This window comes from Gallinula chloropus (assembly GCF_964237585.1).
Source record: "Gallinula chloropus genome assembly, chromosome: 2".
Lineage (NCBI taxonomy): Eukaryota > Metazoa > Chordata > Aves > Gruiformes > Rallidae > Gallinula > Gallinula chloropus.
Window position 1 is genome coordinate 96,892,409 of NC_140086.1, and position 19,739 is coordinate 96,912,147.

Genomic DNA, 19,739 nt, shown 5'->3' on the forward strand with positions numbered 1-19,739 from the left:
GACTTCTACCCGTGGCTGGCCAACAGTGATGACTAGTTAATATTGGTCAAGAATTGCAGTTATTTATTTTCTTGATGAGGAGGAGAAGAGGCTGATGAAGAAATGTCAAATCTTCTGAATCATTTCATTGTGTACAAAGGCAGCTTGCATCGTCTTCCAGTCACACTTTTCCTGCCTTCATTTTCTTGTCTTCTTGTTTCACAGCTCTTCCTGTTTGGCTGATGCCTTGCAGGGGCACCCCAGTTTGGAGCAGGGTACAGAAAATCCCTAAGATAAAATGCAATGATACCAGGCTATTCAATTAATTTAGCTCATAATCTCATAAAGAGCAGCCTCTTATCATTACTTGGATTTTAGCAGTGGAAATGCTGGGCGTTAGGAATCATCAAATAGATGTTACCTAAAGGAGGTATGTTCTGATAATCCTATGCACACATTAATGACAAGCATACAAATAGGATGGTCATGCGTATTACATTTCCAGTAAAACAGGAACCTAGGTGTATATACTAACAGAAAAACTGTTGGTTCAACACATTTCACAAAGAAAGCCTCTAAGGCAAAACCAAGATCAAACACGGTGGAGCATGTTATATATTTCTACAGATAGAAAAAAAAATCATAAACTGCTGCCATATTCACAGGGCTTTTGCTGACTGAGTGTTCTGAAGAAAAAGTGAAAAGATTTAGACTTTTAGAGTAGATTTATTGAGGTTTCAGACAGGCAGTGCAGGGATGACGATTCAGATGAGGCTTAAGGAACCACCTGTCAAAGACTTCGTGAGGCCAAGATCACAAGACATGCACAGCATACATTGCATAGTCAAAGGGAAGATGGTGAGAAGCTGGAAGGAAGGACTCAGGGAGAGATTCAGAGATTAGAGGTATCAGTGACCCCCTGTGACCCCATGGCTCCTCTGCAGGTATTTAGCATTCATTTTGCATTATCATCTAGAAGCCAAGCGGTTGGAGTATGTGTGGGGTTTATCTATTCTACCTTAGCTAAGGCAAGATTGAAATATGCCACACTTCATATTGTTTGAACGATCATTTGTATTATTTTCTAAAGAAATATAATCCAGTTCATCACATCACTGGTGTTCACTAAAAAAACCCCTTTTTTTGTTGTGACTGACTTTTCATTCTGTTGATTCGCTACAGATTTTCCTGTTGAACATTTTCATTCCTCTGCTTTGCACTGGAATCCATCTAGCCTGGAAATACAGGGCATTTTACAGTCTGTAACAAAATATACTAGACAATTGGGGCACAAGTTAGTGAGGGTTTTCTTGTGGTGTTACAGATGATAAAAATAGCATGTGTTGAGATTAGGTGACTTTTCCAAGGTTAGAAGATGTTTGTGGCAAAGCCTAGAAGAAAAATCCAAGTCTTGTATCTGTGCTGCAGGTATTTTTTGTTAAGGAGGTGGAAAGTCTATTGCAAAAGTCCTGAAGTTGGCTTCACCAGATCATCAAATAAAAGCTTTCCCTGTTTGCTTTTTACTGTGTATAATTAACTACAAAACGTAAGCATTATGCAGCCACGTAAGTCTGAAGAGCACCCTGTAGAATGCACTGACTTTTGCTATTTTTCTGTGAAGTCATCAGTCTAATCTGTAAAGGTCTGAGCTAAGTCTTCTGCATACCCTCATTTCTTAGGACAATAAAGGTCATGTGGGTTACACTGTTTGTCTGCTGCTGTAATTGTCAACTTTTAGAGTCACTGAGGTGAAAAGGCAGGCAGTGCTCCACTGTTGTACATTTTCTAGTAGCATCTGTTCAGAAAAATGGCATTGTAGATGAGGCTTACTCATCAGCATGCAAGTTATGACTTGCATTGCCCCCAGTCCAGGGACACATTGATATGTAGTGATATCAGAGAGCTGGGGGGTTACTGTTTTACTAGTGTTAAGGCAAACAAATCCTCAGGAACTAGGCTTCGTTAGCTTTGCTGCTCATCCCTTTCTTCACATGCAAGCTTGCAGTGTAAAATCTATCTAATTAATATATCTTCATCCCTGAGAAAAATCATAGTTTACAGTCCTTCTGAATAAGGAAAGTAGTTTTCTCATTGATTGTTTTCCACACACACTTTTACAGCAATCAAATCCTTCATTATTTTAATTTCATCAGCATTTTTTAGTCTTCCCTTAGAATTTTCAAATGAAAAAATGAAATTGCTGGGCAATTGATGGTACAGAGACAGCAGGGGTCTTAGCCATCAGTTTGGGGACACCCTAAAGGGAGATAATCTTAAATCTTGATCCAATGCCAGTAACACACTTTGGGTAGTCTAGACAGAGTGATAGATGTGCCTCTTGGCCCAGGTAGTATCCAAACTCAAAACACTGTGGTATGTGGAGTGTTGTACATTCATGTTGTCACTAAATGACAAAAGAGTTTTGTGCACTTGTTGCCAGTTGAAGGAAGCCAAAGAAACCTCTGTGTTTCCTGGATAGACGGTCAAAGAACTAAAGCTGATTCTTGGCATTTTTCCTTCACCATTGCTATCTCCATTCATGCCGTAATCGGCTGTCTTTAGTGAAAACATAACTGCAGAACATCCGCCTAATTTCCTTTAAGACATTGATTTTATTTATTCTTCCTACATGTTTTTCAGTTCCCTCCTCTCCCTCCTAATCCCATTGACAACAGGAGAAATGACACACAAAAGATTGACTGTTGGCTTTATGTAAAATATTGCATCAAAATAGTGAGTCACTGAAAAAGATTTCCCCCATTCGACAAACACAGAAATACCCACTCAAAAATGTTATCAGTAAGGACAAAGGAAGTTGTTATTTTAGTTTTGAACAGTCTTGATTCATGCTTCCTATCATTTTTCTTGGAGGGAGAGAAATTACTATTCCTAGAAAAAAACATTTAAACAGAACTGCCAGAAACTCTTCAAATCCTTAAGCTAACAGGATCAAGAGTAACACTATACTGGGAAAAAAAAAGTTATCTTCTGCTGCCTAAATTCTGTTTTCATGTACAAAGTTTAGGTGCTGTATATCACATCATTGTCAGATAATGTTTTTTAACCCAAAGACAAGAACCCATTATTGTAAACTCCAATTGTGTGGCATATTTTAATGAGAACCATATTTCAAAAGGATCTCAGGTAGAACTTCCAGTTCTTATCAAGTTGTGCTGGATAATTTCTCTGAGGATTGCTCAGTAGGAAGAAGCATATTTGTTCCAGTTCCATCATCCCAGAGAGGTGCTTCCTGCCGCTTCCATGGCTGAAGCCTGCAGCTGCTTGCTCCCTGGGACACCCAAAGACTGGTGATGTGTTTGTGATCACTAGCAGGCATGCTGGAGATGCTACATGTCTGGGGTCCGCTGCTGAGTTTGCTCTCTGAGAGGCTAGTGGGATATGCTTTTTCCTTTTCCTCCCCTCCCCTCTCCTCTCCTTTCCTCTCCTCTCCAAAATATTTTTCTTGCAATGTTAGAAATACTCTGTGAGGGTGTATGATTTTTCCTCTCATTTGCTTCTTTATCCAATATAGCAAATGTACTCTATACATGAACAGAAAGCAGGCAGAGAGACAGGAGAGTGTCTCCTCATGCTGTTCATTTTGTATTTAAAAGAATCAAAGTTTCCCTGTTTCTCTTTAAACTTCATGTTTTCTCATACTTCCTTGGCAGAATTTAAGACCCTGTAAGTTTCTTACTGTGTGTCCTGCAGACAGGAGCTGATCTAACTAACCCTGTCATATGGGAAGTGAGAGAGGTGTTGGGCCTTTTTCCATGCAAGTAGGCCAGTTATTTCTATTCTTGTCTGTTTTTCTTTCCCTAAGTCATGGTGACTTGGGAAATTGCTTTTTCTCCAGATTTGCAAATTGCAGTTGTGTAGACAGTTACCTTAAGGATAATGTAAGGAGAAATGTAGTTATTTACTACTAGGCAGAGCACACTACTGACCACACTTTCTTCACCTTGAATACATATAATCGGATCATAGAAAGATAGAACTTACAGTACTATACAGCTTCAAAGTTCACACTTCAAAGATTTGTTTATATCATACAATGCAAAGTGATTCTCGGGGGAACAAATTTACTGATTGATTATGCCCCTGACTAATGTGTTTTGTCATATCCCAGGAAATCATAGAATCACAGAACCATAGAATGGTTTGGGCTGGAAGGGACCTTAAAGATCATCAAGTTGCATCCCCCTGCCATGGGCAGGGACACCTCTCACTAGACCAGGCTGCTCAAGGTCCCATCCATCCTGGCCTTGGACACTGCCAGGGAGGGGGCATCCACCACCTTTCTGGGCAGCCTGTCCCAGGGCCTCACCACTTTCGTAGTGAAGAATTTCTTCCTAATACACGATCTAAATCTACCCCCTTCCAATTTAAAACCACCCCCCCTCGTCCTATCACTCCATGTCCTTCTAAAAGGTCTCTTCCCAGCTTTCTTGTAGGTCACTGTAGGTACTGGAAGGCAGCTATAAGGTCTCCTTAGAGACTTCTCTTCTCCAGGCTGAACAACCCCAACTGCCTCCTCATGACAACCCCAACTCTCTCAGCCTGAAATATATATGTATGTATATAATGAAAAGTTGGAGGATATACCTAAATCAATTTAAATCTATTTCTGAGGACTATAGGGGAGTTAAGCAGAGCCAGTGGATTTTCACAGATGAAGTCATGCTTAAAAATGAGTTCATTTGTAATTTCTTCAATGACCGTAGATAGTAGTGAAGCAGAAAACAATATTTGCCTGGATTTTAGCAGTGTTTGGAAAAGCAAAGTTTTTCTTATGCCTCTTGCCCTTCTGGCCTTGCACAAATGTAAAAGAATGAAAAATAAACAACATGAAGTTAAAACCCCCCAAGTATTTCAGTGCAACTGAATAAATCCTTATGTCACTTGCAGAAAGCAAGCAATCTGCTTGTTTCTGATTTCCCACTATCCTCACTTGGGGATTGTTGAATTTAACAACCACTTGCTAGGTGGAGCATGTTAAAGAAGTCCTTTCAAGGTTATTGTAATTGCTGTCTTCTCCATTCTGCGCAGAAGAGGGGGGAAAATGTTTTATCACTATCCTAACAGGGGACCTGAGTGTGGACATATCCTGGATTTTGTTACTATGGCTGTGATATGACATCACTGCCAAGAAACAACTGTGTGCTTTGAGAAGTTGCTGCTTGGTACAACAGTGGTACTTTGTCCTTGTTGGGTGTTGCCATGGCAAAGGTGTCCAGAACAAAACATCAGGGAAAGCTCACTTGGACAGCCCTACTGTGGCACACTAAAATGCTGAAATCCTTAAAAACTATTAGTTGAAATTCTCTAACCACAAGATTAAAGTCCACAGGGAAAAAAAAGTGGATGTAGACAAACCTTTTCACATCTGGTCTCACCATAAATGCATGAGAAGTAGACTAGAGTAGAGAAAGGAGACTATAAAATGAGAGAATGGTGCAGAGAACCCTCCCTGGAAGTTGAGTAAGGAGAAGGATTCTGGAAGAGTTGGAGAAGTTCTTGGTTTTCCTGTAGGGATGTGTTTCCATTCTGGCATTTTGCTGCGTAACTAGGCCATCAGAGTAAACCCTCTCAACTCAGAAACCATTTCTCACTTTAAATTATCAAAAGGTAAGTCTGTGTCAAACCTAAATACTAGAGAAGAGGTATGAATCAAAGGTAAGGTTTAGCTCTACACCTTGCTCCTGCCTGTTGGATGTCTGTAAAAGCCCTGTCCTTGGCTTTAATAGCCATAGAACTAGGTGCTGGAGCTCTATCTCATCTCTGACCCACCCATCCACGATTCCAGAAGGTATAGTTAAAACAACAAGGTCTGGGCTGAAATGTATTATTAAGTCATCTGTGTCCCTCCCCCACTCCCACCACCCATCTCCTTTCCCCATTCTAGCAGCTTTTTAAGCCTGTAGATGGAGCCTCACCAGGCTAAGGCAAAGCCATCACCTAGGATCTGGCTTGGGTTGGAAGGAATAAAGCTGTCTCTTCCAAAAAAGGCCAGTTAAGAGCTTGAGGCAGGACAGAAGAAGCCTTAGAAATAGAGAAGTGAAAACAGCACGCACATTTTTTTCACATGTTAAGGACAGGTTGGTGACCTCCTCTGTTACAGACAGAGGAGCTGTCTGTGCTGGCTTCCAGGATGGATGGTTTTCCCCTCTCAGTTTTAAGACTGATGGTGATTCTGACACCTGAAATCATTGCAAATTTAGGTACATTACCAAGACACTGGGTTAAAAATCAACAGATTGTGTCATTTTGGGCACAAAGTCAAAAGGAAAAAAACCCACCTGTGCATAATTGCAAGTCTGTGCCATGCTACTCGAAATACTTACAAAATGACTAAGTCACTCTGGCATTAACTGAAATTACTAATTAATTTATGATGTAGGTAGGTGAATAAATTCATTTAACTAAACCTTAAGTTTTTCCCATGCAGTCTTTATAGACTTTCATTGAAATGTCTGCTTACTTCAGGAAAGAGCGGAAGAGGACAACTGCAGTGTTTCCTCTTTTGTATGTATGTAATACGGTTCCTTGGAGGCTACTTTATAAATTACTCTTCACAGCTAAAAATTATCACCTGTTATCTGATACTCAGAAGAACTGAGCAGCTCCAGATCTGTATGTGTTGCATATGAACACAAGAGCGGGGCAAAATTATTGGGTTTTATTTTTCACTAGTTACTTTTTACTTTTTTTCCAGCAGTTCATGAGGTAAGGCTGATTTGGGGGAAGCTACCTGTGCTGTCCAGCTTGTGAACTGGACCCACTTGCACAGGGAATTTCTCTGAGCCTGAGAGGTGTCCCGTGTCCTCAGCTGCCTTGTCACTAGGAGTAGTGCCATCATGTCATTGGTGTGCCAGTTCCTCCTGCCCATCTGGAGGGTTTTGTGCCCGTGCTCACTGTACACGTGGAGAGGGACGTGACCGCTTTGCGAACTGGTGACTGGCGTGTCTGGTGTCACAGGAGAAGGTTAAAGGGAAGGGTGACAGTAACCTGCCTCTTCCCTGGCTGTGAGTGCAAAGAGGTGTCCGAGGCTGAGGGTGTTGTGCCAGCTGCTCCTGGGCTGGATGTCTGCGGTTCAGCGGCAGTTGATCAGCATTTTATTTATGGCCGACTCATAGCAACTCAGCTTGTTTTCCTTTTTGCAGGCTGGTCCTCCACCGTCTTTAGTGAACAGGCAGGAGTTAGCAGAAGTTAAAAATTCATGTTGAGCTGTTGCAGAACTGTTCAGTTGCCGGCGGCAAAAATCCCGCTCCTGCCGGTGTTACCAGCAGAGCTCTGCCACCAGCAGCGTTTCTTCTCTGGGCAGATAAACATTCTCTTAATGCTTCCAGGTTGCACTGGAACTCCAGTAACATACCGTCAAAGCCACCGGCCTTGATCTTTAAGATGAGATTTCTAAGCACCCCAAACCCAGCTACCCCACTGGGGCGGCAGGCTCTCTTCTCACTGTGTTCTGCTGAGGCTGTATGGGTAGGGGTTTTTTTCTCCAGCACTGTTCTGTATGGATCAAACACCAAAAGCTAGTTTTCAGTACACCAGGAAGTACTTCAAAGTATAAGCACAAGAAAAAATATCAATAGAGAACAAATACAGAGCTGTATAGAAGCCATATGATCATGTTTTGTTTGGAGACAGTCTGCTGTGCCAGCAACTTTTAATGGATATTGCATTTTGCCTTGTTCATAGAGCAGGATGAGCATTAAGTCACCTATCACTTTTTCTTTGTGTCTGAGACAAACCCATGCATTTTGAGATCATAAAGATTATAAATGTTCAGTAGACAATGTGCCATCCCACTCACTTTTTAACTGTAAAATAAAAAGCCCTTTAGATTAGTACCTACTGTTCTTTCAAAATAATTTAACTTGATTTATTTCACTCCAATACAAAACACCTTATAATAAAGTTTTACTATGTTTTAGCTAAAGGGAATAATGAAGATTTCAAGCCTGATTTGTCAGTGAGTGACTTGCATACCAAGTCAGAATTGTAGAACAATAAGGTTTATTAAAACAGGAAAAGATGTGATCCTGATTTTCTTGTAGCTGTTCTCAGTAACACTTGTCTCCATCTGAAGTATTATGCAGCTCTCTGTTTTTTGCAGTAACATCTGATTTCTAGTGTTGTGTGATTATGTGAAGAAGTTTGATTTGTGAAGGTACCAAAATTTACTTTTGATGGTGTAATTCCCCTTTAAAATAGTTCCCATTGAAGGAGACTATTCTTAGCTTATGACATCAGGGGCATCATAGTACAAGTTCAAATAATACAGATATACTCACTGTGCAAAAACCCTTCCTTTTTTTGTTTTCAGCACTGGTTATGTTTCACGGAAGTATCTGTTATTCTTGTGAAACTATATATTCCATATACAAATACTTTTTTAACAGGAAAATGGACAATTTGCATGTACAGTAAATAAGTGGATAAAGACATGTTTTTCTTAGTTGAACTCTGGCTTTAGGAAGCTGGTCAGAAAATGTGGTTTTATTTTACACCTATGGATAGCAATTATTTTTCAGGGCATTTGACCTTTTTTAGTTGAAAACTTTGAATCAGGGCAGTGAAAATTTCTTCTTTTTTGCTCGAAAGCTAGTTCTTTTTGTAGAATCGTAACAAAACTGTTTGTTAGTTATACATTCACTCAGTGTTTTCACTTTCTGTAAATGCTATTCTGTTGGTGGGATGTGAGAGATCTTTTCAGTGAACATGCTATTTACTTTTTCACCTACCTACATCATAAATTAATTAGTAATTTCAGTTAATGCCAGAGTGACTTAGTCATTTTGTAAGTATTTCGAGTAGCAGCAAGGATGACACAGCAATGTTAGTAATTAACTATGCCAACCTTTACTCTTATTCTAGCTAGTAACCCAACTAAAAATTCACAATGATGTTGCATTTTGGCATGTAGCATCTCAGAGACTCAGCCACCCCCTCCCAGCCCTGGAGCTATAAAAGCATCAGTTAGATGTGTCCAAAAATTTAACCGGACCCTCTCAGCATTGTGGTCTGTATCACCCTCACTGAAGAAGAAAGGAAACGGGGAGGGCTGAGCTTGTTCCTTGACTGGCACTGCGTGACGTTCTGAACTGGTATATTTTTTACTTATTTGTTGGCTCCAGAAGGAAATCAATCAATCTGGGCTAAGAGATTCAGAGAGTTGAGACGGGTAGCAATTTTAGCATGACTCATAACACTTGACAAAATTAGCTTGCCAAGAAGATGTGCTTCTGTGAAGCTTTGAAGTACCTGGGCTTGAGGTACAGCCGGAAGAGAAATCATTTTGACAGAAGAGCTCATAACAGTCCAGCTCAAGCCTTTTGGTGATGGCAATGGGAAGAATCATCAGCTGTGATCATCTCAAGTCCCTGTAGCCTGAGCTCTTGCACCCGTGCCACGTCACTTTCAGGTCCTCTTTGCTGCAGCAGCCCCGGATAAGCACAGAAGTTGGGGCAAATACTGCAATGGAGATGGAAGCAGGGGAATAACCAGCTGCCCACAGAGAATCAGTAAGTGATTGTCCTGGATGTAAATCTGGGGACAACAGTTTAGGGCTTGATACTCTAGAAGTGGAGCGCTTGGAATGAGCACATCTTAACATCTTGCAGAAAATGAAATGTCTTGAGACACATTCATTATGTTTCTCACTGATTTTGTGGTGTTTAAGGGAAATTAATTTTGCTATTAGCAGGTTTGCACGTTTCTGCAGTCACATTGTAACTTCTATGCAAAGAGATACATAGTAGGGAACTGGATAAAAATACCATGGGATGTTTGCAGCTGAAGTTTCCAGAATTTATCTGCATTTTAATGGACTGATCTAGTTTTCTTAATTCAAAAGAACAGCCCCTCTAGACATAAGCTGGCCTCATCATTTCTCTGAAGGGAAGATGATTAGTCTTTATTTGCAGTTGTTTCTCTTGACTGGCGGAGGATACTGCAGTGAAGCTTGTTTTTGTTTTATAGTGCCAGCAAGGGCTAAATACCAAACCAGATGCTACTTTTGCTCCTTTGCTACTGGCAGCTGCCCTGCTCTACTTCTGGACCCACTGCCCTTCTGTTTTCTCTACATCTGCATGACGTCTTGATTTCCTTCATCCTCCCTCTCTCACCACTGTCCTCCCTGTGATAATTGTGCTTTTGCTGTTCAGGTGCTGTGGTGCTGAGCACAGGAGCTGAGAGCAGGGAGATTTTTCCTTGCTGCACTTCATCTGTGGTCTAATAAGTATCTGTGGGATGGAGGCGGAGCAGCAAAGGTAGCAGCTGCAGGGAGAAAATAGAGGAGCTGGAACAGAGAGATGGAGAAGAGAGGGGAGGTACTGAAAAGTGAGAGAGGCTTAAGTTATTTTATAGTAGAAAAGAAGATGGAGGATAAAAATCTAATGACTGAAGGGGACTTCTTTTCTAATCATGTAGTTTGACACAGAATTCCACATTTTCATCCTGCTCTGCATCCTAAATAATAGGTCTGAGCCCCAGGTTTTTCTTGAGTACTGTCTCATATTGGTCACTGCTGAGGATAAGGTTCTGCTGCTGCTGGGAAATGCTCTACTATCTCAAGTGGCAGTATCTGTGACATGGCTCTAGGTGGCCTAAGCCTTTTGATGAATACTGTAGGGATCAACATGATTCCATGTGTTGGAACAGGTATTTTTTTTTTGGTGACTGTTCTCTCCCTGCCCAGGTATAAAACTATATGTTACACCCAATGTCAAAAAAATGATCAAGTTTGTGCTTATTCTGAGGGGAAGAGTATGTGATAATTCAAGCAAAGCTGTGATGCATAGGTGCGAGGAGGCTGAATTCAAGTTCCACAAGATCCCTGCCTATTCCTTAAATTCACCTGATACAGTATAATTGTCTGAAAATAACCATAAGCTCAGCTGTAAGTTTCTTCACACCCGGGATCAAGTGCCTGTACACTGGCAAAGTCCTGAAGGCAAAACACCAGCAATATTTGCATGAAGTACAAAGTAAACTTACTTAATCATAAGAAGAAACTTGGAGATTAGCATCTGTACTTGTTTCTCCCTCTCTTCTTCTGCACCCCCCTCTCACTTCCACACTCTGATATACCTGTACCTCTGGAGTGTGGTGCATTTCCTACAGCAGGAAAAGTTCTTGAGGGGTTCGGTGTCAAGTGGCACCTTCTCCTGCTGTTTGGCTAGTGTGAATTACACCTGTGGGTTGGGAGTACCAGCCTGCAGAATATCCAACCCCTCTCATGCACAAGCCCAGCTTAAAAGAGTCCGTATTCAGTACTGGCAGGGTAAGCTGAGCGCTGGTGCTCGGATTTGATATTACACTGGCACTTCACTTGTGAGTTGTGGTTTCTTTGCTTCCTTTCCTCTCCAACGTGAAGAAATTGCTTTGCTGTGAGATGACACGTTTCACATACGGAGATGAGCAGGAGCCAGCAGTGTTTCAGACATCAGCTGCCAGTAAGGCAGCTGCTACACAAACTGTGATCCTGAAACAGGTTAAATGGCAATCGGGAGCATTTTAATGAGTGCTGCCTCTAATGCCTCGTCTCTTCCAGCTTTGTCTCGTCAGGGCTCAGATGGGAGTTGTAATTCAAAGCAGCGCAGATACCCAAATAAGAACGTAGGGTAGGCATTGGCTGGAGGCTGACAGGGTTTAAGTAATCACCTGCAGTTGAATTGAGACTCAGATGGGAAGTAGGAAGTGCTGTACTCATGCTTCCTGTATAAATAAATGCAGCTTTCCCACAGCTACTGTGTGCACGCTGTGACGCGCTTTTAAGATATAATGGCAGCTCGCTTTTAATAGCAGGGAGGGGATGATTTATCAGAGTGGCGAAGGGGCTGGGAGGCAACTCCTGCTGCAGTCCAAAAAAGTGTACAGCTGTCAGATACCCGGGAGAAGAGGGGAAGGGCGTGCGAGAGCGATCTGCCTCTGCTCCTGGTTGCGAGCTTCAGGGGTTTGTGACACCGTGGTTCTTCAGAAGGCTGGAGCCTGAGTGCAGCTACTGAAAAGTCACACAGCTGGCAGGGAACGCTGCTCTCCTTTCAAGGTATGTTGGAATACAGCTTTCTGTTCTATTTTGTTCCTTAAAAGCAAAGGATAGCCTGAAAACAACAGGAAGCCAGCATTTGCTTCTAATGGAAAAAAGTAGAAAAGGTTTAGTTACAAAAAAAGAAAGGAAAAGAACTAGAATGATAAAGGAGTTAAATGTTATTTGTTGTTTGGCTAAAATCAAACTATGTGGTGCTTAGAGCTCAGGCAAAAGGAAATCTTGGTGTCCCAGCTATTAAAGGTGCAGAAAATTAAACAGGCATCAGGTACTTCCCAGAAGGGTGAAATTACTTTTGTCAGTGTAACTTTTAAAAAGAGATCTGTGTGGAGTGTTTGAAAATGCTGCAGTGTTAGGATATACCTGCGTGTAAAGCAGTTGCTAAGATGGCATACTGTCAGTCATGTATCTGTTTTAGTTTAAGTACAATAACTCTGTTTGTGCTGAAAACACATCTGATAAAGCTGGAGGGAGAGCCTGAGTTTAAAATGCAGAGATTTCCTCCTGATTTAAAGGCATTTCTTCTGTCATAGTGTCATGCAGCTGATATTGGGAAGGAAAAATGCTGATTTGTGCTTTAAGTGTTAATGTACACTCATAATCTGTTCAGGGTTTAGGGTTATGTGGTTTATGTAAGCACATACAAAATACACAGTATGTTTTCTAGATTGCTTTTTTTTTTTTTTTTCTTTTTTACACTAAACCCAGAAAATTGCATTTACTGGTATGTTTGCACTGCTTTCTCAGCAGAAGGCTTTAATAGTGCAAAGCTGCTTCGGTAATGAAGACGTTTCAGTCTGGCTTATTATCAAGCTCTGTATGTTCAGTGATGCAAAGGCACTCTGCTTTCTAACTGTATACAGTAATATCAAATATCTTCCTTCAGAGAGCACCGTAAGTAGTAAAATATTTAGGATGACTATAGTTAAGGAAGCATTGCAGGGTGACTTCCCATCCTCTTGGTAAACAGACAGTGAAAGCTTTTAAGAAGTACATTTTAGCAGAGATACCAGCTGTGACTGAAATACCCCCATGCAGCTTTCCAAATGACTGAGCAGGCACAGCAACATGATATGTTTGGCTACCCTCAGCCTGAAGGGCAAGTGGTCCCTGTTAAGGGTAACACTGGGTTGAAGATACCAATATTTCTGGAAACAGAAAGTTTCAAAATCCTGTCCTTACATATTTTCCCAAACAAATATCTTGACCCGATTCTTGTCCTGTTTAGGACTTGTCTATGCCTGAATGTGAGTGGGTGTATGGGTTGCTGTCATAGCATGAAAGTGGCTGAAACCCTTTCCTCAGTGAGCACTGCAAAAAAATACAGCATATTGATAAGGGGATGGCTGCAATTATGCTCCTGAAAGTAATGCTGGAGATTATGGATTGAGGGGAGTGTGTTTGCAGAGTGTCTAAACCTGTGGTAAAGTGAGAGGTATTCTTTCAAAATAAACTGGAGCTATTCTGGAACCAAGCCAGTATGATGAGAATCAGGCTTCTTTTTCCCTCCATGCCCCTTACTGCCGGATGGGGATATTTAACACAAAGTGCTGTCTGCTCATACAAGGACACAGAAATCTCCCTACACTTCATGTAGGAATAGCGTTTGGCAACCTAATACAGTTTTCTGTTCCCCATGCTGAACTATATCCTGAGTGCTCCTCTCTGACAGTCTTCTTTCCCCACAGATGGTGACATTTTGGTGATTATGTTTTTGTGGTGGTATACTTTGGAGTGAAAGGTAATGATATAAATAGCAAACAGTATGGAGTTTTTTCTCTCTACTGAGGTTGTTGGATTACACCGTATTTTCTAAATGCTTCATAAGCTTTGTAGACATAAATAAACAGCAAGGAAGTTGTTATCTGGCTGTTCCCTTCTGGCAGAGAAGGAAAGTACATTGCTTGTTCTTATTATCATCTTCAGTCCGAAATGTGACTGGGAGAAGCAGCAAGTCACTTTACAGGAAAACAAGCAGCACTAATACTGAACCTGGCTCCCAGGTCATCAGTGTGCCTCTGACAGTAATACCCATGGTACGAGTCTGAGCCCTGTGCCTGCAGCCTGCCCTGTCCGGACCTTTCAGTGACTTTCAGTGGTGACACCCACTGGAGTCCATCGCTTTGATACGCAGCTCAAGAAAGCAGCTATAGGCTTGCTGTGCCTCTTGAGTGGGGTTTTTTCTTGAATGTGTCTGAAACTACACAGTGCCTATAGCCTGTACGTATCAGATCCATAAATATCTCCTGGGCTTGTAGTACTGTGACATCTGAGACCATAATTACAGCTCTGAGCCCATGGATGTCACAAGCACACGTGAACAAAATACTGTGGCAGGCTGCCAGTGTTGCTGTGAACTGAGTCCACTGGACCTCCTTGCACATACCAAAACAGACATTGCCTTCAGCTTCACAAGGCTGAAAAGGGTTCTGGATCTGTCTTCTTCCTCTGTGTGCTCTCACGGGGAGGTGGGTACAGTTCCCTCTGGCTTCCCCATGCCAAAGCCCAGCCCTGTGTAATGAATGCACTTCACAAATTCTCTTCATTACCCAACAGCCAGGAATAACCTTACGTTCATTCCATCTCAGAAGTCATCTTCTTTTTGTTTGTGAAGGGAAACATTGAACAAAACGACAAAGAACAGATCCTGAGGGAAAGATAGCAGCGGTGCAAAGCTCATCCTCTGGCATTTTGTATTTCTGTGGAAGCACAGCCGAGCTCCGGCGCTAGACTATGAGCCTTCTCACTTGATAGAGAGAAGTACAGGTCTGAGGGCCATCGTACACTGAAAATTTACCCAGTCTTGGACAAATATTTACAGAGATGCTTGTGCCAAATAACTTTGTGCTGATCAGTAAGAAAACAGTGTTTAGTAATCTTCCTCTGTGTCTCTTGTAAAGGGTTTCAGCTCAGTGGGAACGAGTGGGCATTACATTTATAAAGTAGATCATTGCTAGCAGATATTAAACACTCATAAAAAAAGAAAGGATCTCAAATTACAAAGGATTGTATCTTTCACTTCCTGCTGAAGTGGGGCTTTTCCAACTCCTAGTATTCCAGGGAGAAGCAGAGGTGCTGGGTGGAAATTTCTAGGCTTGAGAGCACAACAAGATTAACTGCATTGCAAACACTTTTAAATTAAAAAAGTAGCTACATAAATCACATTTTGTTGATGCAGTTTCCGAAATCTCTTTGTATGTGTTGATACTTGCACACAATGCGTTCCCTGTTTCTGGTTCCTCTTATTCTATTTTAGTGAAGAAAAAAAATTTACGAGTTGCCCAAGAACTGGGTGTTTTTTTACCATATTTCTAGGGGAACCTGCTCTGCTTCCAAGGGAAAATCCATAATCCATAATGAGAAATGCCACAGCTTACCTGATTCTGTGAACGCCTTTGGTTCCTGCAAGTACAGTTTTGACTTTGGTGAAGTTATAAGCATCCCTGTGCCTTGTGTTTCCCAGTGGGTCAGTATCTCTGGAGTCCCACAGCCAGCACTAGGCGCAGCGATTTGGACCATATGAATCTGGATCATGCTACAGAACAGTTAATCTCCTTGAAGTAAGATAGTCTCAGACATGCTGTAGTCAAAGGACTGTTTTTATAAATTATAGAATCATAGAATCATATGTTTATATAAAAACTAATGAGAAAGTCCAAGAGACTTCAAAGACTGTAAATAAGGGTGAGTCAGAGTGGGACTATTGTGTGTCTCCAGAACTGGGACTTAATAAGATGTACTTTTTGGTGTTGGTCTCAAACATGCTCACATGTTACCAGTGAATATGGTGAAGTCAAGACGTGGCAGTCATGTCAGAAAAATAGAGCCAGCATATTACTGTGGCAAAGTCCAGCTTGTGTGTGTGGGCTCAGACGTGGTAGGACACATCCCCTGCATGGGGTTTCTTCCTGTGCACTAGAGAGTTGTCCTACCTGCTTTTTGTCTGAAGGAAAGTCAAGAGATGCTGATTAGGAGACAAAATTACTTTTACTAGAAGGAAAAAAAAAATTTCTGTACTGCTCATGCTTCTCCCTTTTAATTGAGAATGTCAGTATTTGTATCTGTTGCAAAGCTTTTCTGCCTTTCACTTTGCTGTAATAATGAGAAGAGAGAAAGCACAAGACATGAATCATTACTCAAAGAGTGGACGCTTGCCTGAGTGTCTGACAGAAGCTTTGATGTTCATGTTCAGTTATACAAACTAGTGTGTCTTCAGACTGCTGGGGAGTACACGTGCAGAACCAACAACCTTTATGTGCTGTGTATGTTTGCAGAAAGGAGAACCCATTGCAACAGAAGACCCGTATCTCTGTCTGAAACGGGTCCTTCACAGCTACCTCTGCTTAACGCTGTTATGTAGCTACTGCAGCTTAGGGGTGAATTCCTTGCTCATGTGTATATAGCTGCAAATCATTCAAAATTACATGCTCTAAACCCCTATGCACATAGAAGGAAAAGCACATTCCATGACAGCTAGTATATTGGCTGATATATTTGCATGCAAGGAAAATTCCAGGATCAAGCAGAAGCTGTGACGTGCAGGCTGGCATCGGTTATGTCTGAGCGGTAGATGGGAAAGTCTGTGTGTTCTGCCTGTGCTTAGTTTTGGAAGCATTCTGATGGGTGGAGGTGGGGAGATGTTGAAGGAAAACAAGCTGGTCTTCCCTCCTTCAGAAAAAAGAAGGTTACACAGGTGTAGTTAGGGGGAGAACTAGCTGATCCTGGGGACTATTTACCATTGCACTCACTTGAAGCTTTTTCACAGCAGCGGACCCCCAGCTAACCACTGGTGCTGGATCCCTTCCCAGTGGGGTTTCCCCACCACAGGGCCAAGATAACATCCACTGGGCCTGCAATAACTTGCTTGATGAAGTTTTGCACAACGAGGAGGATGCAATCTTGCACCCTCCTGACCTCTTCACAGTTGCACAAATTTGTTCAGTGGTGGGGAATCTCCATCACAGTCTCTGGAGAGGATTTGTGGGAAAGACAATCATGCCCTTTGCCTGGAGTGGAGTAAAAGCCACATATATGTATATATAATTTATCCAATACTACTTTAAGGACATGTGTTTTTTGGATTGGTCAATGTTTTTATTGCAAATACCCAAGCAGTGTACATGGCCTGTCCAGTTTCAAGCCCTTTGTTGACCTAGCTTCCCGCATTTTGGGAGGATGGGCCAACAAATGAAAGCAGCATGCAGTTGCAGGGAGAGGAGCAGAGGAGGAGTCAAGAATTCTTGCTGTAGCTCCTTTTCATAATTTCTTAACAGCAAGGACAAAATGCCTATTTGAGGAGCATTAGGTGTCATGGTCATAATTAAAAGACCAGCTAGCAGAAAGGTATCTTTAGAAATGTTTTTGTAAGACTGTCACCCTATAGTATAATGGTATGGTATGGTATGGTATGGTATGGTCTAGTCTGAATTCCTTCAGTGCTGTGTTTTAGGTAGTGTTTTCTCTGAGCATTTAGGAGGTGGAGCAACTTATTTCAACTGCTTGTAGTTGCTTACCTTTGCAGACATAAGCAGGCACACCAGAACCACTGGAAATACTCCCATTGTCAGGGTTTTGACTTCATGGCTAAGATCATATAGATACTAGCCCGTTGTTAACAGACACTAAAGCTCTTGAGGTTGAAATCTTGTATATTTACAGATGTTCTCCTTTGAAATGAATTCTGTAATGAAGGTTGACATTTGAAGTCAGAGTGAGGGAGCGGTGAAGGTAAACCTCTAACTGCATTTGATGTACACCTCTGCTTTATTACATATCTTGTAATACCATCTGGGTTTCTGTACGGTTGCACAGAGCCCCTGAGAAACTGTGTTCACTGTGCTTGCCATTGTATAGGCAAAAACCTTCTTGTGAGCACATACAGCCTGGAACACAGAGACAGAAGGTGGCTGAAGAAAGTCAGGTGGGGCAGTAATGAGGCAATCTTGCACCACGTGATAGCCAGTGCCATCAGCCAAGTTGCTGCAATGCTTTTTGGCTCAAGTTTAAGAAAATGACATATTTGTCTTACCTAGTTAATAAGATGCAGAGCAAAATAGATCATGCTTTGTTAAAAATATTTATAAAAGTGGGAATATAGGTGTGATTTAAAAACACATAGCTGTTAGAGTTAGTCAGGAGCATGAGACTAGTTGTAGTTGAAGCTATTACTGCTATTCCAGCATAGTTTGCAACTTCTATTCAGTAGCGTGTATGTGGAGCCTATCAGAGGTTAGAGATGCCCCAAATTCCCATCCTCATTGATGGGGCAGGCACCATGGTGCTCCCTCACGCTGGGGCAGCAGGCAGTGCAGAAGGAATCAGATGCAGTAGAGCTCCGACTGGGGGCTGTCTCCCCAGCGTGCTGGTCTCATTGCTCTTCTCATTGCTCTGGAAATGAGGGAGGGCAAACATAGCTGCTGAGAGAGCAGCAGAGGGGGGCTCAGCCAGGAGATTGTTACTGGAATTTACTTCTCTTCTTCACCTCTGCTGATCTGGCCAGAGCTGGGACTTGTTCAGTGTTCAGTCCTTTCGTCATATCTGGTTGCAGCTGACTTTGGTGAGGCTCATTTAGGAGCTGGCAGAGGAGTGGCTTAGGGGTACACTCCAATTACTTTAATAACCAGCCATGAGAAGCTGTAGTAGTTACTTCAGTAAATGTCAAGTATTTAGTTTCAAAACTGCTTATGTCCCAGTCCAAACCTCTGCTCTTGCTTCTTAATGGCTGTATTGTTTCTTGTCAAACTCCAGTATAGTCAGTAGCTATTCATCTAGACTAGGGTTGTTTAGCCTGGAGGAGAGGAGGCTGAGGGGGGACCTTACTGCCACCTACAACTACCTGAAAGGAGGTTGTAGAGAGGTGGGTGTTGGTCTCTTCACCCAAGCGACAGGTGACAGGACAAGGGGGAATGGCCTCAAGCTGCGCCAGGACAGGTTCAGATTAGACATTAGGGAAAAGTTCTTCATTGAAAGGGTTATTGGGCACTGGAATAGGCTGCCCAGGGAGGTGGTTGAGTCACCAACCCTGGATGTATTTAAAAGATGGGTAGATGAGGTGCTTAGGGATATAGTTTAGAGGACAGGTAGGGTTGGACTTGATGACCTCAAAGGTTTTTTCCAACCTAGTGATTCTGTGATCTTTCCTTAATGGAATATAGAGATGGTGGCTTCCCCATGGTCTAATCTTCAGATTTGACTTTCAGTCTTTGCGTCACTGAATGTCATTCTGATGCTTCAAAGGTGCCGCTGGGTAGTGTTGTGTGTCCCCCCCTCCCCCCCGCCAGCTTTCGAAGTCATTGAGAGGTATTTGGATCAAGGGAAGTTCTCAATGTCTTACCTGTTTTATTGTGGTTACTTTGAACAGCATGTTTCTTCTGTTATAATGGGCAGCATATTTGACTGCAAGATTAGGTAGGGGCAAATTAAAACATTATTAGTTTTATTCACTGAGCAGTCACACAAAAATTGTTGTAAAAGGAACATAACCTTATTCTTTGGTTCCCATTTATGTAAATCTGAAGTTGTATGAAAGTGCTTTTTGATCCCTGTAGTGAGCAAAGACTGTAGGACCATAATCTTGTAAGTCTGCTGTTTTCTTGGCCTGACAAAATGAAGTGAGAGAGACGTTAAAGGTATCATCTTATTGCAAGCACGGAAAAAAAACCATTTCTCAGATCATCCCTTCTACAAATGAATACCTAAGTATGTG

General features: G+C 42.0%; 1 protein-coding gene across 1 annotated transcript in view; it reads left to right on the forward strand.

The window, feature by feature from the left end:
* Window positions 1-11,945: 11,945 nt before the first annotated feature.
* RNF144B (ring finger protein 144B) overlaps window positions 11,946-19,739 on the forward strand; it is a 49,706-nt gene continuing 41,912 nt past the window's right edge. Inside the window, exon 1 of the mRNA XM_084279761.1 lies at window positions 11,946-12,034. The gene's annotated coding sequence lies outside the window, so the exon portion shown is untranslated. The remainder of the gene's footprint in view (window positions 12,035-19,739) is intronic.